The sequence below is a fragment of the Mesoplodon bidens genome, assembly GCF_964165515.1.
Source record: "Mesoplodon bidens genome assembly, chromosome: 6".
Lineage (NCBI taxonomy): Eukaryota > Metazoa > Chordata > Mammalia > Artiodactyla > Ziphiidae > Mesoplodon > Mesoplodon bidens.
In genome coordinates, this window is record NC_138162.1 from 94,229,955 (window position 1) to 94,255,444 (window position 25,490).

The following is a 25,490-nucleotide window of genomic DNA, read 5'->3' on the forward strand; positions in this document are numbered from 1 at the left end:
TCTTATTGGGGGGGAGGGGGAGCGTGTCACGGTACGTCAAGGGCGGGAGTCGAACCCGCCACCCCAGGCCCCGAGGGGTCTCCTCGGGTCCCCACTTCGGGCAGGTGGGTGTGGCTGGGGGCAGCCGAAGACATGCGTGCGTGCGTGCGTGCGTGCGTGCGTGAGAGCGGGCGTGTCCACAGGGTGGGCCGCGCGCGCCGCGAGCGGTTCGGCCCGGTCCCCGGCTCATTGTGCTCGCCTCACGCAGGCCTGAGTTCGCAGCAGCGCTGGAGGCCCGGGGCCTGTGACCACAAAGAGGGAGCCGGGGGCCGGACGGGAGCGTGGCGGCGGCGGCTGAGGCCCAGGCCAGGCCCCCTCCCCTCACCGCCCGCCTGCCTGTTTGCCCCGCCCCCGCCGGCGGCGCCGCGCCCTTCCCCCAACCGCTAGACTAGCACGGTGCAGGGGCGGCGCGCGAAGACATGGGGGAGAAGGTGGAACTGAGGCTGGAATCGCTCGTGGGGGCCGAGCCCGCCGTCTGCCCGTGGCCGCTGCCGGTCTACGTAAGTGCCACACGTCCCCTCCTCCCGGACCCCCGCCTCTCTTCCCCCACGGCGCGCGCTGAACCCACCGAGAAACGGAGCGACTCGAGTCGCCAGACCTCCTTTGGAGCCCCCCTTCCGGCCCCGCCGTGGTTCTCCGCGGCCGTTTCCAGCCCCCGCGCGCAGGGTGGGCAGAGGGGAGCCGGCGCCGGCCGGGGGCGCAGACTCGGCCGCGGGGACCCCGCGCTTCTGAGGGGCGCCCGAGCCGGTCTGCGGTTGGCTCTGCAGGGCTGGGGACCCCGGTCTCCCCGGGCCTGGACTGCCGGCGGGCTTGCCCTTCTGTACTTTAGGATTTGACATGTAGGGTTTCTTTTGCCTGGTAGTTTATTCTTAGCGCTGTCAACGTGCTTAGGTTTTTTTTTTTTTTTTTTTTTTTTGAGGGCACCCTTTCCTCCCTCTCTCCAGTTTTTTGTGTTTCTGTTTTGTTTTGTTTTAGTTAGGCATTTTGTCCCTCTGATCTTGAGTGGGTGGGCTGGCAGGACACTTGGAGAGGAGGCGTGCTGTCCCCTGATCTTGAGTGGCCTTTGGAAAATGACACGCCAAAGGGAAATTTACACACAAGTCCGGTGATTCCAGAAATGCAGGGTGTCCGGCCAGGTGGGCGTCCGGCCTCTCGTCCCCTGTGGCGGCGTGGTGCGCGTGTACCTTGTCTCAGGGTTTACGCTTGGGCCCCGCAGCCCACCTTCCGGAGGGAAAGCGCAGGGGGCGCCCTTTCGTGCGCTCAGCTTGCGGGGGACCGGCCTCCAGGCGACCCGGCGGGGAAGCCCGCGCGACCCGCGCGTGTGTGTCAGTTTTGTGGAAAGTGTGTCGCGGCCGGGGTCGGGACGCTGGGACCGCCTGGAGCCGATGTTGACTCCGAGCCCAGGTTCTCCGCAGTTATCTGAGGTCCGAGGGTTTCCAGCCCTCCACTGCGCACTGGCGCTTTCTATTTTTGCCCTTCCTGTGCCTGGAGGCGCGGCTGAGCCTGGGCTCTGGCTTTTCCGGTTGGGTAACTCCAGGCGGCCCGGGTGGGCGGCCTGAGCAGCAGTGGGCCGGGCGGGGAGACATGCCAGGGGAGGGAAACTGAAAGTGGGGAGAACCTTCAGAACTCCAGCTGATCCACTTGCCTCGCCTCCCCGCCCCTCTTACTGCATTTGTCATGCAGGGGATGGCTGGCCGGCACATTTTTCAAACTGTAATAATTTGTGTCTCCTTAGTAGCCGTGAAGCATAGTTCACTTGTAGTGCACAGTTGTAGGAGTTTTGATCGCCATCAGGCGGCAGAGCAATCCTGTCATGCCATTTGCTGCCCTTTGGCGCCAGGGTGCCTCTAGCCTCTTGGCCACTAATCTCCTCTCCGTCCCTAAGGTTTTGGCTTTTCCAGAAAGTCAGATAAACGGAACAACAGCATGTAGCTTTTTGATTCTGGCTGCTTTGGCTCAGCAAAAGCTATGCGAGATTCCTCCCGGGTTTGTTTTTTTTTGTTGTTGTTGTTTTAACTATTTATTTAGTTAGTTATTTACTTGGCTGTGCTGGGTCTTAGTTGCGGCACATGGGATCTTCATTGCCGTGTGCAGTATGTTTTAGTTGCGGCGTGGGGGATCTAGTTCCCTGAGCAGGGATGGACCCCGGGCCCCCTGAATTGGGAGTGTGGAGTCTTAGCCACTGGACCACCAGGGAAGTCCGTCATCCCTGTTGTTGCGGGTATGAGAAGCCACTCCTTTTTCTGGCTGTGTTGTATTCCATTTTCCGTTTGTCCATTCGCCTGCGGGTGGCAGGACTTGTGGGATGTTTCCAGTTTTGAGGGGATCAGGAATAAAGCTGCTGTAAACATCCCAGGGCAGGTTTCCATGTGAACTTGGGTTTTTACCTCACTTGAGAAAATACTCAGGAGTGGGACTGGGGTCTGTGCTAAGTGTATGTTTAACAACTCTTTTGCATCTTAGGAATTGGTATTTTTGAATATTGGAAGAGTTTAGAAATCCACTGTGACCCAGCACCCAGGCACTTGAAACGAAGTTGAACGTTCATCTGGAGATGGTCACGTTGTCCCCGTCACTGTCTTTTATTCGAGGCAGAGCGAGGCCACAGATGTGTAACCCTTGTAAGGAAGGCCTCGTGTGTCCAGGTCCTGGCAGGACCTGGCTTTCTGGTGGTGGGCGGTTCTGAAGTGGAGAGCGTCTTTCCCTTGCTGGCCAGACCTCGCTTGGCAGGGTGCGGGGTGTGCTGCCTGCCTGGCCGGGCGCTCTTTCTGCCGGTCAGCAGCCGTTCCTGGTGTGTCTGTCCTACTACCAGGCAGGCGGTCAGGGGCCCTAGTGACGTGCTCAGCGAGCCGCAGCCTTCCTAAAGCTTTGCGGGTAATGTCTGCTACCCTCCCATTTCCCTGCTGAGGAATTTTGCTTTCTCAGGGGAAGTGAGGGGCCAGTACTTTATAAGAGTTCCTATTTTGTGATGACTCGATGCTGAATACATTAAGAAAATGGGCTCCTTCCAGAAGCTTAACTTCTCAGAAGGTCAGATTTCGCATGTGACTGCACGTTTGAAACGAGTGAGCTTGTTTGTTCATGGATTCATTCATTCTGCAGGCACCTCCTGGATATGTACAGTGAGTGTTCCAGGGGGCGCGGAGGACAGTAGACAGTATTCTTTTTTTTTTTTGATTTTTGAATTTTATTTTATTTTTTTATACAGCATGTTCTTATTAGTCATCAATTTTATACACATCAGTGTATACACGTCAATCCGAGTCGCCCAGTTCAGCACACCACCATCCCCACCCCCCTGCGGCTTTCCTCCCTTGGTGTCCATACGTTTGTTCTCTACATCTGTGTCTCAGCTTCTGCCCTGCAAACTGGTTCATCTGTTTGAGACAGCTGAGACAGCTTTGTACTTCCCGCTTCCAGGGGCTCTCGTGTGGGCGCTGCGAAGCGGGGTTTTAGATGGTGCAAGGTGGAGGGTGGGCACTAGAACCGGTGCCCAGTGCCCGGGTGTGCGTGCGCTAGATGGGGCGTGCGGCCTCGGACTCCTGCCGGCTCGGTGACCCCGGCCGAGTGCTCTAAGGCTTCTAGGTCTCAGTGTTCTCATCTGTAGCATGGGCTGAACAGGACTCACTCTCTCTGGAGGTTACAAGGTCGCACTGTGTTAATGCTTGTAGACCCTACAATGTAGGACACTTAGGACAGTTTGGAGCATCGTTAATTGTTCCACAGATATTACCTGGTCTGTTGAACGACTTTGCCTGGTACACGCCAAAGCGATTAGGAAACTGGTATATCCCAGCTTCATTTCCTTTCCATTAAAAGAGGGCTCAGGAAAAAAAATTCTGTTTTTCAGTAGTCGTATCATATAGTGGAAAGGGCAGGGGTGTGAAGGCAGCTTAGGATTTGAATTCCAGGGCTTATGCTGTCTGTGGCCTGGGCAGGTTACTTTTGAACTGCAATCCCCACGCTTGTAAAATGACATTAAAAACCACTCTTTCTGTGGGTTCTTAGAATTAATTAAGCAGGTTATGTGTGTCAAGTATCCTGGCACTTGAATGAGTTGTCAGAACCAAGGGCTGCTGGAGACGATGCTTCCGCCCTAGGTAATCTCCCCTCCTACTGGGCGGCAGGTAGACACAAGCACAGTAGTCAGTGCTCTGGAAGAAGTGAGTTCTGGTGCTACAGAGCACAGAATCTTTTTTTAAATTTAATTATTATTTTATATTGGAGGTTAGTTGATGTACAATGTTGTGTTAGTTTCAGGTGTACAGCAAAGTGGTTTAGTTATTCATATATCCATTCCTTTTCAGATTCTTATCCCGTACAGTTTGTTCCAGGCTATGGAGTAGACTTCCCTGTGCTATGCGGTAGGTCCTTGTTGATTATCTGTTTTATACAGAGTCGTGTGTCTATGTTAATCCCAAACTCCTAATGCATCCCTCCCCACCCCACCCCCCCACCTTTCCCCTTTGCAGAGCACAGAATCTTGGAAGGGAAAGTTCAGGGTAGGCTTCTTGGAGGAGGTGCCATCCTTTCTAAGGATATGTAGAAGCTCCTGGGGTGGCAGGAGGGAGCAGTGTGTGTCAAAGTTTGAGAAATATAAGAAAATATGGCAAAACTAAGGTATAGGACTAGAACTCAGGGTTTGGGAAAGAAATGAGAGTTGATACTGGAAACCTAGTGGGGCCCAACAGAACGGGGCCTTGTTTGTCCTGTCAGAAGTTTAGGTGTTTATCCTGAAGGCTGTGGGAAACCCTAAAGAACGGTGAGATGGACTTCTGGTTTAGAGACTCACTTGGACCTCCATGTGCAAGGCACTTGATTGGGTGCAGGGTGAATTGTAATCTAAGGTTTCCACTTAAGTTATAAAAGGTTGGACTGGATTTTGCAGATCTGAGAGAGAATGGGTGGGGCCTGGTGACCAGTTAGAAAAGGGAGGGCAGCAAGCGTGGGTGACAGTTTACAGCTGCATCTTTTTGAGAGATATAGAGCACAGTAGGAAGGTATTGGGGGTTGGGAGAGGATCTTACTTCATCTTCAGTGCTTTAGAGGGGCCTGGTGGACAGGTCTGGGCCCAAGGTTCAGATCTGGGCTTTTGGGGAGGAGAGGTGTTTGAAGGCATGGGAGAGACTTAGGTTACCCACAAGAAGATCCAAAGAATCATAGGTCTGAGGGCTTTTTAAGTGGGTATACTGAGGAAGTTTATAAGCTGAAAGAAAGCAGCCAGCAGAGAAAGGGTGTGAAGATCTAGGAGAGGAAATGATTGTTCATTTGTTTTCAAAAAGCTGAATACTTATCGTGTGCCTGGGCCTTTTCTAGGATCTGGGGTTCTCACCATGTGTTACCTCTTCTGCAAGGACAGTTCAACTCATTCCCTGGTGAAGAGAAGTCAGATTATTCTTTGCATCCCATTCAGGTGTAGGAACTGTTCTGTACCTCTGAAGGGACTTTACTTAACGAGAGTAATAAGTTAGAAATCAAAAGAAATTAGAGCTGGAAGGGACCTTAAAAGCCATTGTACTTAATTTTGCCTAATATTTTACATTGATTGTAAGAAAAATGCAGAGCCCATTCTCTTCAGAATTCCTTCACTGAACTTTCTTTATGACTTTCATCCAGTGGGTCTAGCTTGTAAATTTTGGCCTCCTCCTAAATTTGCTTCTTCATCCACATTACATTTTGCCCCGACTATGGTAGAAACTCCTGGGTGGTTTTGCGGCCCCTGGTCTCAGTTCCTCTAAGTTCATCTGCCTACCCGGGTTGAGTGATCTTCTAACATGACAAGATATGCCTAAAATAATGCTGCTAATGGCTTGCCCACACAGAGTCAGTGCATACTAGCCGCCCAGCGTGTGCTCTGCACAGAGGCCTGTAGTCTGAACTGTGCTTTGCCAAGCCTCCTGGGGCTCTTTGCCCTGAGGAAGGGGAGCTTTTTGTGATCACTCTCTTTATCTAATTGGTTCTTCAGCTGCGGGGTGCCTTTTTCTCATCAGCGGAGGCACCCTTACTCAGCCAGTGGTAGCCCCAGGCCTCATCACTTGTGGGATACAAGCCATGCTCTCTCCCAGGCTTGCTTGGGCCAACATCTCTATTTTTATTTCTGTCTCTTCTCACACTTGGACCGCTGGTCTTTAGTCATCCCCACCTGCAGTATTTACAGTGCCCAGCAGGTGTCAGGCTTGAGTGTATTTGCACAGGTGCTCCCTGTGCAGTTAATGCACCTCCTACTCCAACTCTGCATAGCCTCATCTTTCTAGACTGTACTCCAGGGTTATCATGAAGCCGTCACTTAGATATAACTTTTGGCCTCCATAGGCACTTCTGTGCTTTATGTCATGTGATTGAAATTTTGACTTTATAGATCTTCCTCCTTAATGAGGCTTTAAGGACAGGAGTCATTTCTAATCCTTAGCACAGAGCAGATGCTTTTTAAAGGTGATAAAATGTATGGTTTAAATGACTCATTTTACAGTAATTTTGCTTTAGCTTCTGTTAGAAATAAAGTTTCCAGATGTTGTGTTCCTGCAATAAGAAATAAAGATGTGACCTTCCAGTTGTGTAAAGCTCATCAATGCTGTGTAAGTGCGTCAGGTGCGCTAAGGAACGTGGAGCCAAGTGTTCTAGTTGTGAGAGAGACTTAACTATGTTAACAAAGGTAAGCCTCCATTGTGTCCTGCCAACATTTGACAGTTGCTTTTGGGCAAACTAAATTTATAAAATTTTAAACTGTTCCTCCCCTTTAAAGGGATTGAATATTTGGCCACTTTGGTGCACCTGTGTCTTGTGAATTGTCCAATTGGAGATGGAGGTTTAGAAAGTGAATTTTAGTCTTGTTTAAGTCTCTTCCCATCAGACTGGTCTCGTGATTTCCTACACACCATGTTACTTCCTGTCTACCTTTCCTTGGTGTTGTTCATGCCTGGATTGTCTCCTGTACCTGCTCAAACCTTGGTCCATTCTCATTTGTACCATGGAAGTTTGTCATGCCGGATACTGTCAGAACTAATTTTACTTAAGTTTGTGTTAAGGTGCAAAGCACACGTTTTGTATATTATGTGTTTTTTGTGTTTGTTTATATTTTTATGGTTTCTCTTCAAGAAATATTATGAGTAGGGAAATAACAAGATGTAAAGAGAAAAAAGTCATCATTCTCTTTTAAGTTGTTAGAACATCTACCTGCAATCATAATGCACTGTGGTATGTGTTAAAATAGGAAATCTGTGTCATGTCCCGTAGGAGCAGGAAAGTCAGTGGTGTTAGTGGGGGTGTGTCATGGAAGTAATCACAAAGCAGGTGACTGCTGGTTGGGGTCCTGAAACATTAGTGTGTGTTCCCTGTGTCCAGTAGTGGTCTGGAGGGGTCAGGAAGCGTGCCTTTCAATTTGAGGGAACAGAGGGTTTGAGGTCCTCTCTGTTCTATTGCTCTAGTATAGTGTACTGCATAGCAGCTCATAAAATACTGGGTTTATAGTTGATATTTAAATCACTGATTGATCATCAAGATTGGGATGTATCATTGGAAATGAAAATAGGAAGAGTCTTATGCTTTTTAGGTTTTTCCTTTTTTTCTGATGTCTCAGAAGGCTCTTTGACGGGGGACTTTTTATTCTCCCATACAATTCCATGAATACTTATACCCTGGCACTTATTTTAATGGCATTTTCAATTTATAAATGTCTCTGAAACACATACTGTAAACTATTTGAGGGTAATGACCATGGCCATTGATGGCACATCTTAAATGTGCATCGTGTTAATGTTTGAGTGTCAAGTGGTCTACCATCAGTGCTTCCTTCTTTCACCCAGTTTTCTTCCTCATTTCTTTCTCCAAATTTGTCTCATTTTTCTACTCTCCCTTTTGCTTCTCTATTCTTGCTTTCTCTTTCCCATTGCATGTGTCATTCTTCTTCTTCTTCTTCTCCTCCTTCTGACTTCATTATTACGGCCAACCAAAACCTTTTCTAGGATTGTCTCTATCTTCCTTTCCTCTTCTTTGCCATCCACAAACTCTTACAGAATATTCTTGCTTGACTCCGTTACTTCCTAGCAAACCCATGTACTTCCTGGTCACTTTAGAACATTGAAAAGTGTTGGAATTTTTAAAAATAGGTAATTATAATCAGTCTTCTTTCACCTCTGGCATAAGACTCTTCTTCCTCAATCTGACCATTCTTAAATCTAGAAGTACTCCAGCTCATTGGTCTCCCTTACCCCCATGTTTAGGCCAAAGAACTTGTGAAACCTTAGCCCTGTTTAATACTTGAATTTATCAAAACATAAGAGGGCTAATTCTGCCTAAGGGCACCAAAGAAGAATAAAGACGCCACAAATAAACGTTTAGTCCAGATTTATAGTGGACTCTTAAGTGCCTAGTTGAGTGCTAACCGTTAACTCACTTGAACAACAGGGAGGTCATGACACAAACTAACATGTTAATTGTATAGACACTTCACTTCACCATTCCTCAATGTAGCTGATAAACTGCATCCAGTTAGCTTAAATGACATGAATGATGAATTTCCCTGTGTATATAAATGGGGAGTTTCTAAAGTTTTCGTTTTCCCTTTGTACAACTACTGACTGCCACCTCGCTTGGTCAGTGCAATAGAAAATGATGACTAAGAAACACATTGTCTCAGTATCAGTGGACATTATGTCCTAGTAGTGTATAAAAATCTCAAAATTCTTAATCTAAAAGGTAGTTCTGCCAATCTTATATCCTTTTCCTTTGTTAATATAAATACCCAATCTATGAAGGTCTCAGTTTCCTTACTTAGAATATGAGGTGGATAGATTTGCTGATATCTAGAGACCTTTCCAATTTTAATATTCCCTAGTTATAAGGGCTGAGCCAAATACAATGGCTCCCTTAATCATTAACCTTGCTCATGATGAAAGTTATCAGCAAGTTCTACTTGTAAGAGATCAAACATTCATATAGATGTATATTGTAGCACATTGACTTTTACAGAACTCAAAGTAACACAATATAGTTACATTCATAGACTTCAGGTCACTGTGGTATACTTTACAATTTTTCTTTTCCCTAGTAAGGAAATGTAGATCCCTAGGAAGGGATTTCTTTCTCTGCCTTTCAGTAATGTAAGCCTTTTATTATCTCTTGGATCCTAAAACTGGGTAGGGTTTTGGCAGATGGAGCTTAGGACAGACATTCCAGGTGACAGGGACAACACGAGAAAGGGCAGAAGGAAGAATGGATTTTCAGAAAGACTTGATATCTTACATGATGAGAGCAGTGTTTCACAATCTCTGTCCTGCAGAACACTGGTTTTAGATGATGTTAATGTAGTTACAAGACAGAAGCATTTGAGAAGAGCTGTACTCTACATCCCGACATGAAATTCAAGTTTCACTTTGTTACATTACATACTCTGAAAAGTTTTGGAGGAAGGAATTGATTTATTTTTGTTTAATTCAGTCTTACTCACAGTTACTTGACAAACCTATATTCAGCTGATGGGACTGTATTTTGTGAAAGGCCAATCGGAGAAATGGTGAGATGGAGCTTAGGATATTTCTCTGTTGGGACAGGCATGTGATTATTTTTCTTATAATTCTTTACTGTTTGTCGTAACAATTGTTACTTTGCAGGACTCAGGTTTTGTTTTTTTTTTTACATCTTTATTGGAGTTTAATTGCTTTACAGTGTTGTGTTAGTTTTTGCTGTATAACAAAGTGAATCAGCTATATGCATACATATATCCCCAGGATTCAGTTTTAAGCCCTCTGTTTTTACCTGAGTTATTGGGACTCTTAGAAAGCTCAACAGTCCTGGAGTCTTCATCTCTGATGTAGTTTCCAGAGGCTCCTGGCACTTACCACTATTTTCTCTTGATTCTTTTCCTCCGGCTTCAGACTTCTTACGATTATGAGCTGATGGTTTTCTCAGCCTCTAGTGTCAAAACCAGCTACCTCACTCATCTTCATTGTCTCAGTTACAAGGTGTAATATTTCCCATGTTTATATGTGTCAAAATATACGTCAGGGATTGATACATAGCATATGCATAATAAAAATTGTATTTCTTTTTTTTCTTTGTTCAGAGGTATCCAAACACTGGCCAAGTTCTTAAATTGAAAGTAGAGTGATCTAACTTATTCAGCTCATCCAACCATCAATGTTGAATATTTGTCTTTTTTCTTACACATGTTTCTTGTATTCCAATTGTGACATTCTAGAGCACAGTGAGTACATTTATAACTTATTACTGCATTACTACCTTGGCTATTCCTTGACCAAAATTTACTTCACACAACTGACAGCCTAATTAACCTACTAGATTTTTTTTTAATGTACGCATACATTAAAAAAAAATCTAGTAGGTTAACTTTATTGCTAATAACTGAATTTTTACATCTCTGTGCACCCATGTATGCAACACCAGATCAAGATATTATAAAATATTTCTAACACCCTACACGGTTCTCTGTTACTTCTTTGTGTTCCATACTCTCCCAGGGCAACACCTAAGCTGACCTCTATCACCATATATGACATACATGGAAAGACACAGTGTGTATTCTTTGGTATCTGGCCTCTGGGTACATATCATTCTATCAGTAGTTTATTGTTTTATTGTGTTTTCCTGATTTTTTAAACCTAGACATTCATACAGTGTCAAAGTACCACTGAGTTCTTCATATTATTATGCTGACCTCCATCTTCAGGGGCTTTCCACAGTCTTCCATGTGTCTTTCCACCTCCTTTCTCTTCCGTCTAATTATGTTTCATTTAACCAACCTCAGCCAGCCTTCCCCCATATTCCCCAACACGTAGCACTCCTGTGTTCAGCCAGTTTTGTCCCCTATTCCGTAAGCCCTTTGTGCCATTCCTGACACTGTGCCTGTTCCCTGCCCGGAAGGCCTGTTCCCTACCCTCTATATACTTGTTCAAGACTCAGTTTAAATGCTACCTGTTCTGAGAAGTCTTCTCAGAAGAAGCCAGTACTTTTTGGAATCCTTCTTTAATGAAATCCCATAGCAAGTGTCATCTGTCCTCCCTGATCTGGTATTTAATTATCCCTTGTTCCTATCATATAGTGTTTGTTTTCCTTGTGTGCTGTTACTATTTATTGAAGCAGATTACAGTGACTTGAACCAGGAACTGGGTCATTTTCCTCTTCATTTTAGCGCAAGTTTCTGTGATATGAAGTTAAACTCTTTTTCCCTCACTTCCCATTCACCCTCAGCAGTTGTTAAACATGAAGTACAAGTGAAACTTATTGGTTAACAGGTTTTTGTGGTCCTTGTTTCTGGTCCCTAGGTCTAAGCTGCACTTCTGTAGTGCTAATTTGACTGATTTCTTATTGTCACATAACTCAGGAATTAACTAAATCATTACAAATTTAGCTCCATATAAGATAGTATAAGAAAAAGCCAGTGGATATCAAAAGTTTTGGCCTGGAGGAGAGTGTTGTATGAGTCCTAGTTTGGTGGGACTCACACTTAATGATCGAGCCTTCCAATATTCCACTGTAAGTAAGAAAGAGGTATGCAAATATATGGTTAATATTTACCAGTGTTGATAGAAAAGAGAAGAGAGAAAGGGACGGCAGATACTTTGAGGGCCTTTTGGAATTCATGAACAATTATGATTGGATGGGGAAAAAGAAGAACCGTGGGCTAACCTCCCACAAGTGAGGTCAGGAAAGAGAGAAGGGCTCATCTGGTATGCAGGTAGAGAGGTTTGACCTACAGAATCTTAGAAAACCTCAACAATCTGAGCAGCGTTGGCAAGAGGCAAACTAAAGGGCTCACAAAAGTCTGCAAAAGTCTCACACAAAGAACTCTGGCATGGTGTTCATCATCTAGCTAATCCTAACATGCAGACATTTATGAGAGTAAAGTCAGGTCTTTACCAGAGTGGGTTTCTTATTTGGGCAACTGGGTCAAATGAAGAAAGGCAGGTGTAGGCTGCCAGAGTAATAAGTAAGGAGAGGAAAAACAAAAAGAACGAGACGTATCATTCATCAGTGATTTCCCCCCAGTATTCTTAGCCTCCACCTTATCTCCATCTTACTGCGAACACAGGAACTAGACCGAGCAGTGAGGTAAAAGGTCTCTACAGAACCTGAGGTAATATAGAAAATGAAACGTAAAATTGTACATTTTCTTCCTGGGGGTAGTTGAGACGACAGTTCAGTAATCACATAAGGTCAGGCGACGTCTACAGGAATTGTAGCAAAGCTGGACAAAGCAAGGAAACATCTGTTCGCTGGCATCTGAACGTCAGGGAGACACCAAGACGTGTGGGCCAAGTTGTGGAGAGAAGGGAAACACAGACGCAGGCTTGACATTTGGTGCAGCTTTTCTCCTCTGGGCATTTGCTGATTCAGATCTTACAGCCTAGGAACTGAAAAGCCAAGGAGTTCAAAAGACTCTAACCACAGAAGCCAAAGGGCAACAGCTCAAGCTAAAGGCAACAACTAATGGAATGACAAGCTAAGTGTATCTTTAGTCTCACAGGGCTGTGGGAACCATCACATTTAAAGCGTAACAAATACAAGGGTAGTTGGGAATAGGGAGAATCCAAACTTTCACATGGTAATCCCAAAGGGCAACACCCGTAGGGAAGGACAAGACAGAAATAGACCAACCTTCACACAGCCTGAAAAATGGCTTTGAATGAGCTCAAACTGAGAATGGACTAAGGTTACCAGTCCCTATAGTAACTGTCTGCCATGGGCCAAAGTAAATCTTTTCAAGAGAAAGATAACAACATCCAGAATGTGGAGGTATCTTTATAGTTTCCTAAAATAAGTTAAGCCCAATTTTAGTATAAAAAATAATTGGACATAACCAGGAAAAAGACTAAATGATCAAAAGTTCAAAAAAAAGAAGAAAGAGAGAAAAAAGACAACATAAATAGACACAGGAGGACAAGAGTTAGCAGGCCTTGGTTAAAAAAAAAACAACAAAACTACTATGGTTAAACAAAGAAAATAGACACATGGCAAATAAGCATATGAAAAGATGCTACACATTCCATGTCATCAGTGAATTTTGAATTAGACCAATAATGAGATACCACTACACACCTATTTAAATGGCTGAAATCCCAAAACCGAAATACTGAAGTTGGTGATGATGCAGAACAATTGGAATTCTCATTTGTGGCTAGTGGGATACTTAGCAGTTTCTTACAAAATAAACGTACTTTTACCATACAGTGACCGAGTAATCCTGCTCTTTGGTATTTACCCATAGGAACGGAAAAGTTCTGAAAAGTTATGAAAGTAAGAGCCTTTACAGTGAGAAAATTCTATGATTCTATGGTTTTTCAACTCATTAATTTGTGTAGTTCATCCATTTTACTCATTGAATACACTTAAGTATATTGTTCCTTGAAATGGCCATTCAAAGTTGTTTCCTGTGCCACACACTATTATGGTTAGGGTTGGTCCTGTGTAAATCTTACCCCCACTGAATTAGTATTAACCCTAAACAAGCAACTTTCTTCCATAAGGAAACAAAAAAGAGGTTCAGAAATGTCCAAACAAAGGTTTTATAAAACTGTTATCAAATCTTATTTATCAAAAAACTTCAAACATAGCAGTATGAGTTCCCATATACCCTTTACTCAGCTTCCCCAAATGTTAACATTTTATATTACTAGAGTATGATTATTGAAAGCAGAAAGTTTACATTGTCACAATGCTACTAACGATTTATAGACTCGTATTCAAATATTGCCTATTGTCTTGTGGTCCAGATTCAAATCTAGGATCCCTTATTGCATTTGCTTGTCATATCTCCCCATTCTTCTCTAATCTAGGATAGTTCCTCAGTCTTTTTTTGTCTGTTATGACCTTGAACTAATGGAACATCCTAGCCAGTCATTTTGTAGAATTTTTCTCAAATAGGATTTGTTTGATATTTTCTCATGGTTAGACTGAGGATATGTATTTCTTGACAAGAACACTTCAGGAGAGATATGCCATTTTCAGTACATATTAGAGGTGCAAACAAATCTGTATGTCTCACTACTGGGGATGCTAACGTTGATGACTTAGTTATAATGATAGCTGCAAAATCACTATTTTTCCCTTTGTAATTATTTGAGATTGTTCAAATATTCTGCTTCTTGTTTAATTTTCCCATACTAATCTTAGCATCCATCAATAATTTTTGACTCCATCCTTTACTGTGGTGTTTGATGATTGTTCATTTTCTATTCCCATCATTCCCTCTACATTTATTAACTATAATTTGAGTATAAGAAAGAGCTGTTCTTCTTCTTCATTTATGTATTTATCTGGTTATTTGTTTATATATATACATACATCAGTGTGAACTTGTGGATATTTATTTTATTCTACGGGTTAAAATTTATTACTATCATTAATAGTTTTGTTTCTCAAAGTGTTCCATATTTGGTCACTGGTACTCCTTCCAGCTGTCTCCTATATTTTTCCTACATGGCCATACAATTTTTGGAGTAATATCTTACTTTCTGACACCACAAAATGCTCCAGACCCATCTTGTACTTTCCTCTGTCTCAGCCTTGAATCAGTCATTTCTCCATGGAGTTCTTGTTTCTTGCATTAATAATGGTATTCAGAAACCAGAATCTTGGTATGAGGTGGATTTATCGCTATCCAAGCTACCTCATTGTGTTTTCAGCAGAGAGAGCTAAAAATATATATACGAATACATAAAAATATACAAGTATCTCTATTTTCATATTATCTATCTGGGTGTGTGTGTATACACACACATTATCTATCATCTGTCTATCTACATATATATATAACTTCAAATTGATATATGAATTCAAATTGATACCTTGATTCCAATCCAACACCACAGGGTTTATTCTAGCCTCCCTTACCCTTTCCTTATTTGTAGCTCTTTTCTTTAACAATTAGAAACCTGATTCTCATTATTTGCAGTCTATTTATTCATTTGCTCAATTCTGGAATACACATAAAATATTTAAAAATCATTAACCTGTACACGTGTGAAAAATAAATTTACTAACAAGTTCAATATTTGTGTACATTTCTTTTTGTCTTTATGTTTTCAGTATATATTGTGCATGGTTAATTACAGTATATTAAAATACTATTTTCCAAAGTTACTTAGGTTAGCTCTTTCCCACCTCCTTCAGTGTATTTTTTTTTCTTCTGCAGTGTGAGAAAATCCAGTACTTTGTGTTCAACTCAGACTACCAAACCAGAAGTTCTAGCAGAAAAGGTGATAATCCATATGTGCACTAAGATCCCCAGGTGATTCTTTTCATTGGAGAAATATGAGGAACACTGCTTGACGTCTCTACAGCTAAGATGTCTAAAATGAAACTTCAATTATTCCTTCTTCCAAACTGTCCCATCCTGCAAATCTTTTCTTGCTCAGTGAATGGTGCCATGATTCACACAAAAAGTAACTCAATGCAAAAACCTGGGAATGGTCCTCAATTCCTTCCTTTTCTTCACTTTCTGCATCGACTGCATCATTAGGTCCTCTGGAATCTCATCTCTCTCTCTCTCATCACATTTATAATGTTTCTCTTCATCTTCATTGCCACCATCTTAGCCACTACCATTTCTCCTTTGCTCTACTTGAACAGCCTAGTATCTACACAACTATCTTTTCATTTAATTGCTTTCTCTTGCATCTAAGATAAAGTCAAAATCCTTAGCCTTATAGATTCTGGCCTTGCCTTTTCTTGTAAGTTGTATTTTCATACTTATAAGTACAGGCACACTCACACACACACGTATAGTTGGTATTGTTAGTTTAGGTTTTGTTTGCCCTCCCATCCTAGCATGAGAAAATTAAGAAACAAAGTGAAACCAAAAAAAAAACTTTAAAAATAAATTTGAATAATATCCTTTCCCTCCAGAACAATTCTCTAAAGCAGTATTACCATTAATGGCAGTACAGACCAGAATTTTTTCCCTTAGACATAAAGGCATGGTGAAGAAGTCTCATTAAAAACTGGAATCTAAGCTTTCAATGTCAAGTTCTGTCTCTAATCTTCTGCAGTAAGCCATAATGATTAAAGTATAGGAATCTGAATCAGAGGTCTGGTTTAGTATAATCTTTTTTTTTTTTTTTTTTTTTTTTTTTTTTTTTCTTTTTGCGGTATGCGGGCCTCTCACTGTTGTGGCCTCTCCCGTTGCGGAGCACAGGCTCCGGATGCGCAGGCCCAGCGGCCATGGCTCACGGGCCCAGCCGCTCCGCGGCATATGGGATCCTCCCAGATCGGGGCACGAACCCGTATCCCCTGCATCGGCAGGCGGACTCTCAACCACTGCGCCACCAGGGAGGCCCAGTATAATCTTTTTTGTAATAAGCTTTGTACCTTAGACAAGTCATTTATCTCTCCATCCCTTAATTTCTTCATTTATAAATGGAGATGTTAAGAGTATTGATATTCAAGGCTAATGAAAAAAGAATGCATCTAAGTACTGTATCAAACACTTTAAAAAGTAACCAGTTCAGGTTCTCTGCCCATTTTTAAATTGGAATATCTGGGGGTTTTTGATATTAAATTGTATGATTTCTTTAGATAATTTGGATATTAACTCTTTATCAGATATATCATTTGAAAAAATCTTCCATTCAGTAAGTTACCTTTTCATTTTGTGATGGTTTTCTCCTCTCTGCAAAAGCTTTTCAGTTTGATATAATGACACTTGTTTAATTTTACTTCTGTTGGCCATGCCTGAGGAGATAGACCCCCCAAAAATATTGCTAAGATCGATGTCAATGTATTTTTCCTAGGGGTTTTATGGTTTCAGGTCTTAAATGTGAGTCTTTAATCCATTTTAAATTTATTTTTATGTATGGTATAAGGAAATAATTCAGTTTCACTCTTTTACAAGTAGTTGTCCAATTTTCCTAACACCATTTATTGTCTTTATTTCATTGTATGTTCTTGCCTCCTTTGTTGTAGATTAATTGATCACATAACTGTGGGTTCATTTCTGGGCTCCCTATTCTATTCCACTGACCTATGTGTCTGTTGTTATGCTAATACCATAACGTTTTGATTACTATAGCTTTGTAGTATAGTCTGAGATCAGTGCATGTCATACCACCAGCTTTGTTTTCCTTTCTCAATATAGCTTTGGTTATTGGAGGTTGTTTGTTTGTTTGTTTGGATGATTCTATACAAATTTTAGGATTATTTGTTCTAATTCTGTGAAAAATGCCATTGGTATTTTGATAGGGGTTACATTGCTTTGGGAATACATACAAATGACCAAAAGACACATGAAAAGATTCTCAATATCACTAATCATCTGGGAAATGCAACTCAAAACCACAGTGAGATATCACCTTACCCCTGTCAGAATGGCCTTGATCAAAAAGGGAACCCTTGTGCACTGTTAGTGGGAATGTAAATTGGTGCAGCCACTATGGAAAACAGTACAGAGGTTCCCCCAAATGTTAAAAATAGAATTACCATATGATCCAACAATTCAACTTCTGAGTATCTATCCAAAGAAAACAAAAACACTAATAAGAAAGGATGTATGCATCCCTCTGTTCATTTGAGCGTTACTTATAATAGCCAAGATATGGAAGAAACTAGTGTCCATAAATAGATGAATGGATAAAGAAGATGTGGTGTATATATACACATATATATAATGAAATATTACTTAGTCCTAAAAAAGAATGAAATATCTTCACTTGCAACAACATGGATTGACCTAGAGTACTAGGTGTGCTAAGTGAAATAAGTCAGACAGATAAGAACAAATACTGTATGATTTCACTTATATGTGAAACCTAAAAAATAAAACAAAGAAAACAAAAGAGAAACAAACTTGTAGATACAGAGAACAAACTGGTGATTACTAGAGGGGAAGGGGGATAGGGGACTGAGAGAAATAGGTGAAGGGGATTAAGGGGTACAAATTTCCAGTTATAAAATAAATGTCTTGGGGATGCAATCTACCGCATAAGGAATCTAGTCAATAATACTGAAATAATTTTGTATGGTGATATATGGTTACTAGACTTATCATGGTGACCAATTCAAATGTATTTAGATGTTGGATCACTATGTTGAACACTTGAAACTAACATAATATTGTATGTCAACTCTACTTCAATAAAAAAGTGACCAGTTAACATTAATTGGTATTATAATTACATTTTCTCTGCATAAAGGCACATTTTATTGATTTTTTCATTATAAAGTATAAAAGTACCTTTTACTTTCAAGATGAGTTCTAAGATTACTTGCTAATGTTAATGTGGTAATTTAAAATACGTCTAGATATAATTTAATGTTAATTGCCTAAGACAAATATGTCTGATATTCACCATTATGAATTCAAACCTATGAGTAAAGATGTCAAATGAGTCACCAAAACATTTTTGTGTATTGCCTCTCATTGAACCCTAAATGCTAACAAGACTTTTTGTTGGAATGAGGGATCAAAGTTTTATACTCTTTAAGAACTAATGCCATAGCTGTTTTATTTTTATAAATAAAGCTCTTTCCGTTTACTTTTTAGTGTACAATTTTTGAATGGCCTGGAAAGAGAAAAATTATTCTTTAGGCTGACAAAAATGATAAAGAGGCTCACTGCTGATGAAGGGAAGAAGACAAAGAAGAATAGAGAAAGAAGGATTTGTTCCTCTTCCAAAAGGGGGGGCAAGATACTAGAGCTTTCTGCAGGGAAACTGAAGCACACCTTTCTTTCTGAGATTTGAAAGGAAGAGATCCCCTACATTTAAATATCTAGAGTATATCTTCCATTTAAAAATGAACCTAGCTAATCATCCAGTGAGGAAGAAAAGAGTAAAATAGCCTTTGACCAAGTCCTTTCTGTGGTGTTAAATACAACTAATTACAATGAATATCACATATCTAATGAGTTCAAGAATTCCCCTTGGAAGAATTGGTCTGTCCTTTACAAAAAAGAGAGTTCAAGTGAGTTATTTGCATTTGGTAGGGAAGCTCTACTGTCTAAATCATACTCATTTAAAGGTGAAGTTCAGGGCTTCCCTGGTGGTGCAGTGGCTGAGAGTCCGCCTGCCGATGCAGAGGACACAGGTTTGTGCCCCGGTTTGGGAAGATCCCACATGCCGCGGAGCGGCTAGGCCCATGAGCCATGGCCGCTGAGCCTGCGCGTCCGGAGCCTGTGCCCCGCAACAGGAGAGGCCACAACAGTGAGAGGCCCGCGTACCAAAAAAAAAAAAAGGTCCAGTTCAAAGTCTGCCATAATTTGTTATTATATATGTAATTTTTGAATGTAATATACAGTTGCATATGTATATAACATCAACAAGAAAGTGACCCACTTCAGAGTCAAGAAAATATATAGGTGAAGTGTAAAAGGGTTGGAATAGATATACCATAACAGTAACAACAAAACAAACCAAGACAACAACAACAAAACTGGAGTGGCTAAGAAAATATCAGAAAAAAATATATTTTAAGACGAAAATTTTTACTAGAGACAAAGATATTTTAAACTCATAAAATGATTATACCATCTAGAATGTATAATAATTATAAACTTATATGCACCTAACAACAGAACTTCAAAATACAATGAAGCAAAATCGACACAATGGAAAAGAGAAACAGACAGTTCTACAATAATAGTTGGATACTTTAATACCTTTCTTTCAATAGCAGAACAGACAGAAAATCAACAAGAAAATAAAAAAACTTGCACATTATCAATCAACTAGACCTAACAGCCATCTATAAAACATTCCACCCAACAGCATCAGAATATACATTCTTTTCAAATGCACATGGATATACTATATGCTAGGCCATAAAACAAATTTCAATACATTTTAAAGGATATAAACAATACAAAGAGTGCTTTCAGATGACAACAGAATGCAATAAGGAATCGTTAACAGAAAGAAATTTGTTGAAAATCACAAATGGAAATTAAACAATATATTCCTAAATAATTCATGGGTCAAGTAAGAACTCATAAGGGGAATTAGAAATAATTTGAGATGAATTAAAATGAAAGTATAACATATTAATACTTGATTGGTCACACATAGTCTTTTGAAAAGCAGAGGGGTTAGACAGATCTAAATTAATTAAAAAATCATTTATTATTCTGGGAATAAAAAGAACTGGGCTTAGTCTCAGTTTTGCCTTTCTTTATCTTTGTGTCTGTTGATCATCTTGGAATAGTCATTACATAGTCAGAATACAGTTGCCATCTCAGGAATCAAATACTGTTATCTCTAGGGCTACCATAACAAGATACCACAAACTTGTTAGCTTAAAAGAACAGAAATGTATTTTATCACAGCTCTAGAAGCCAGAAGATCAAACTCAGAGTGTTGAGAGGGCCATGTTCTTTCTGCCTCAAGGGGAGGATCCTTCTTTGTCTTAACCAGATTCTGGTGGTGGCCATCAATCACTGGTGTTGGCATTTTTTGACTTGCAGCTGCATCACTCTGGTCTCTTCCACTGTTGTCACATGGAATTGTCTCTGTGTGTTCCTGTCTCTGGAAACAATTTAAATAGAAATTTCTATTTTTAAAAAACAAACTGTTGATTACTATGCTCTATTTAGATAGTTCCTCTAACCCACACCCACCTCCATTTCCCCATATGTATTTGAGAAGGAAAGAGGAACTCCTGTGAGCTATCCTATTGGAAAAAATCAATGATACATTGTTTTACTAGAGATGCCTCTTACCTAAAATATTTGAATTAAATATAAAATCTGGGGAAATTATCACCCAGTTTCCCTCTTCTAGAGGCATGATCTAAAAGATAGGCAGCAGAATATTTTATACCCATGAGGTTTGCTGACATTATTGATTTGATCCAGAATCTGTATTTTCTCTCTAAAGAAAACAGTATTCTCTCTTTCCTTTCTTTAATTTATAATGTTGATGTCTTAAGATTATTGTCAGAGAGGATGCTTGTAGTTCAAATGATTTGGCTGTATTTCACCAGTATTATTACAAGATAGTCAAACAATGGCTGGGCTCCAGTATAGACCTCAGTCCCTTTGTTCCACTGGGATACGGATGTGAAAGCCAGTGTTTCCTTATATTCCAAAGACCAAATAAATAAAACAAATAAATAAACACACAAAAAAACCAAGTAAATGAAACTATCTTAAAACCAGCTCTCTTTTCTTCCTCATCCATGTTAATTCTCTTCTACCTAAAATTACTTCCTGGAAGTGATTTTTATGTTTCTTAGAGCCTCTTTATGTATATATCCACACTAATGCATATAAAACTGTTCCTTGTAGATCTTTTACTTTTTCCATTTGAAGAATTATTTTCACATGTCATAGAGAGTTTATCCATTGTCCTAGATATGCATTTTTCCTGTGTATTTGAGCATCATAGGAAGATAAATTCTACTCTTGAAAATGTTAACTGGTGACTGAGACACAGAAAGCTATTCTTCTTACCATTTTTCAATAGTGAGTAGTAGATTCTGTAGGGGTGGAATTTTAAGATGTAAGTATACTGTTTTTCTACACTCCAATTACGTTCCCCTTTTCATAGAAATTGACCAGTGAAGTGTCAGAATCCATGTACATACAATCCATTAAGTTATTAGATACAACGTTGGTCAGAAAAGCATACTGTGAAATGTTGCTTTTATTTAAACTCCCACTATTTTCACTCCATGGTTTCAAGATTTGACTTCTTTATTGCCCTCTGGTGGTGGGCTCTGTGAACTGCATATTTACGGGTCTGGAGCACATATCTTCCTGGAGGTATTCAACTCCTCAGGTACAAGCTAAAGAGTAGATGATAAGAAGCATTCAGATTTATTAAAACTAACTAAGAATATCAGTAGCCTGACTGTTGTTTCTAAAAATATAAAATATTTATCCTTCTGTTGTCAAACAACCATATTTCATGAAAAGAAGTATAAATCCTTTTTTGCTTGCAATAAAAGAACAATAATTGAAGGTATTCTTCATTTGGACCAAATACCTTCTCTGAAAATATAAGTTCAAATAGGAGTTGAACTTTGCAAAATATTCTTTAGTAAATAAAACTCCACATATAATTTCAAATTATCATTTAATTTTACCTTAAATTTAAATATCTATATTGACTTAAATGGTGTACTCTGTAATTTTGGATGATTCCCTCCTTTATATCTTCTTCCTCTCTTCAACAAGTAAAATACATATGAATGCCTAACGTGAGGTAGGGTATTCTCTGTGAAATAATGATGTTGGTATACTTGATTTTGACTTAGCAGAGGGATTGAGCCTCTGTGTTGGTGAATTCTCCCCAGGTGGTGCGTGGGGAGAGGGTCAGGCATGTCTCTGTGCTCCTGAAGTTTTCTCTGTGAAACTGTCAACCTCCAATATCAGAAATAACTTCCTTCGTCAGAAGGGATTTTCAGACATTAAAAGTTTTCTATTAAAGTGCAAGTATTTTTAAAATCTATAAAATATAGGGCATTATAAATTTTCTTTAGTTACTACAAGCTGAATTTTAACTGAGAAGACTGGGGACTCCATGTATGTGTACATGCATGCATGCGTGCATGTTTGTGTGCTACACACGTGTCTGTGTGTGTGTGTGTGTGTGTGTGTGTAGGTCTACTGAGGATACAGAACATATTCTGGACATGAACGAGCAGTGGTGTATCAGAAGGGAAAAGAATATAAAGGACCAGCTTCACCTGCTTAATTTGTCCCCTGACCTGGTGTCATCTTATTTTCCACCATCCTTTGCTGATCTGTATACTAAATACCCAGGGTTCCTGGGTACCCCCAGGTACCTCTGTAAGTTTTACAAGCCTATCAATATCCCATGTACAGTGGATGGAACCTGGACTTTTTGCCCATCTAGTTTTCCTTTCCCTCAGAGTTTTCATTTGAGTTATGTCATGGGGTAGGTACTGTTGTGAAAATTTGTGCTCACTTGTTAAATAGAAACTACTTATTTAACTGTTTAAACAAATAAACAGTATCTTAAGTCAGTTGCACGGCACCTCCAGTCTCCGCAAAGCAGAGTTACTTTGGGACAGGAAGTTCTTTTAGTTTCCCCTTAAATCAAAATACAAAGTTATTGAGCAATTCTAGGACCAACCCTATAGTTGCAAACTTGGGAAGAGATCACAGGATTCTGTAATCATCTGCTTATCCCCTTACTGGGACAGCAAATAGCTCAATAGTTCTTATACTGAAGTTAAAAGGAAGAAGAATACCGGAACAAAGTCTGCATTTAAAGTCTGTGTCTTATTTTTATTTTCTCTTGGCACATAGTAGCTAACTGTTAAATGTTCTCTTGATAAATATTAAAAACACACAAGATACTTCATATACTAGGGGTCATAAAATTTCAACTTTTCTTTTGGTGTAGGGGTTGATGAAGAAAAGTTTGGAAACTTCTGATCCATGTTAATGTTCCTGCTTTGAGAACTGCAGGGCGCAGCTTTTAGGTGGAAAAAGTTGCCAAGAGGACCAGAAGTAGAATAAAGGCATTTATGTAATTGTTCCTTATAATTTCATTTATTGGTTTTCAGCATCTAACTTTGAAAAGTTGCCTGAGGCTGCCTAGGGTCTGCAATAAGGATCACAGCTGTGCTGTCCTACCCCCTCCCCACACGTGGGAACAGAGCCTCCCCAGCAGTGCTAATAGAGCCCCATGGCTTTCCGCCCACCTCGGTACTGCTCAAGGCAGTGGCTTTTTTCTACCAGCCTCACCCTTCTCCATTTGAATCTTTTTCTTCTTTCCAGTTTTATTGAGATGTAATTGACATATAACACTGTATAAGTTTAAGGTGTACAGCATCATAATTTGATACATGTATATATTGCAAAATGATTACCACAATAAGGTTAGTTAACACATCCATGACCTTACACAATTAATTACATTTTGTGTGTGTGTGTGTGTGTGTGTGTGTGTGATGAGAACATGTAAGATCTACTATCTCAGAAACTTTTGAGTATGCAATAGAGTGTTGTTAACTATAGTCACCATGCTGTACATCAGACTCCCAGGATTTATTCATCTTATAACTGGAAGGTTATACCCTTTGACCAACAACTCCCCATTTCCTCCACTCCCCAGCCCTTGATGGCCACCATTCTACTCGGTTTCTGTGAGAGCAGCTTTTTTAGATTACACCACGTAAAAGTGAGATTATGCAGTGTTTGTCTTTCTCTTTCTGACGTATTTCACTTAGCATAATGCCCTCAAGGTTCATCCAAGTTGTTGCAAATGGCAAGATTCCCTTATTTTTTAAGGCTGAATAATATTCCATTCTACATATGTGCCATATTTTCTTTATTCATTTGTCTGTCAATAGACACTATAGAAACAGAAACCCACTCAGTTCCTACAAGTGTCCAAGGTAACAATAGACAAAATATGGATGTTGGTGGGTGTAGATCCAGGCAGTAGGTTAGACTACATCCCACAGACAGGAAGGCCACTATTTTAGGAGGAGCTGCTTTGAATATGAATCAAATAATAATTGATTTATATGTCACCAGTTCAGAACTAACTCATCTGTTTTAGACACCTCACCATAGATATGAAATGAGAATGAGTGGAAAAGGAGGCTTCTGAAGGCAAACAGTCATAAAACCCATTATTATTCTGTAAAAAGGAGACTATACAGTCTTACCTTTAGAACCTCAAATCAAACAAAGACATGTAGCAGCCTCAGTAAGATATAATCACAACAGAAAAAATACAAGCAGAAGGCAGAGGAAAAAGAAGTGCCATTTGGTATGGGAATAAATAGCTCTGTATGTCTCAAAAGCCTCCTATAAACATGTCTGGGTGTCAATATAGTGTAATAATTAATATCCATAAACCCTGAGTCTTAAGAAAAAAGAACTGTATCTTTTGCTTTCTTTTAGAAAGGGACAGAAAGGTAACTATATTTGCTTTAAGAAATACAGAGACTTAGTGCACTTAAATATTTGATCAAATAATTTTAAAAATGTTTCTTACAGTATACATCATTTTCTGATGAAACAGGGGTAAAATAAGGTTCTAGGGTGTGAGGCAGGCATGAGGCATTATACACATTTTCTTTTCTGTCCTTTTGTAGCTGAATATCCTTTTCCAGGCCTAAAGAAGTAGTAAAATTATGCATCTAAGATTGCATAAAAGGTTTCATAGACATATTTTACATATATGCCATTAGATTTCCACAGAGTTATTTCAGGCTGCTGACAGGCTGCTTGCTTGAGCTGAGACCCCTCTAAACAAAGCCCAGGAAGAAACTAACAACTGTGAAAGCCAACTTGTTTATTCTGTGAGTAACTTGGCTGCAGAGCAGACTAATTACCCCTTTAACCACACTGTTTGAACTCATTGTACTTATCTGGGAATCACTATTCTGAAAGTAGAGAAGGGGACTAGGGAAGTTAAAAGAGACAAAAGATGTAAATATGGTCTCTTTGCAGAATGTCAAAGGTCAGGCAACAGGCTTATTTCTGATGGTTTTAAAAAGAGAAGATGAGCTGTGGTTTAAAGGTC

At 40.4% G+C, this 25,490-nt stretch overlaps 1 long non-coding RNA gene across 5 annotated transcripts in view; it reads left to right on the forward strand.

Moving 5' to 3' along the window:
- Positions 1 to 205: 205 nt before the first annotated feature.
- The window catches only part of LOC308619363, a 178,488-nt gene continuing 153,203 nt past the window's right edge, over positions 206 to 25,490 (forward strand). For all 5 annotated transcript variants that reach the window (XR_014016157.1, XR_014016158.1, XR_014016159.1 and 2 more), the window contains exon 1: positions 206 to 539. This is a non-coding gene — a long non-coding RNA (uncharacterized lncRNA). The remainder of the gene's footprint in view (positions 540 to 25,490) is intronic.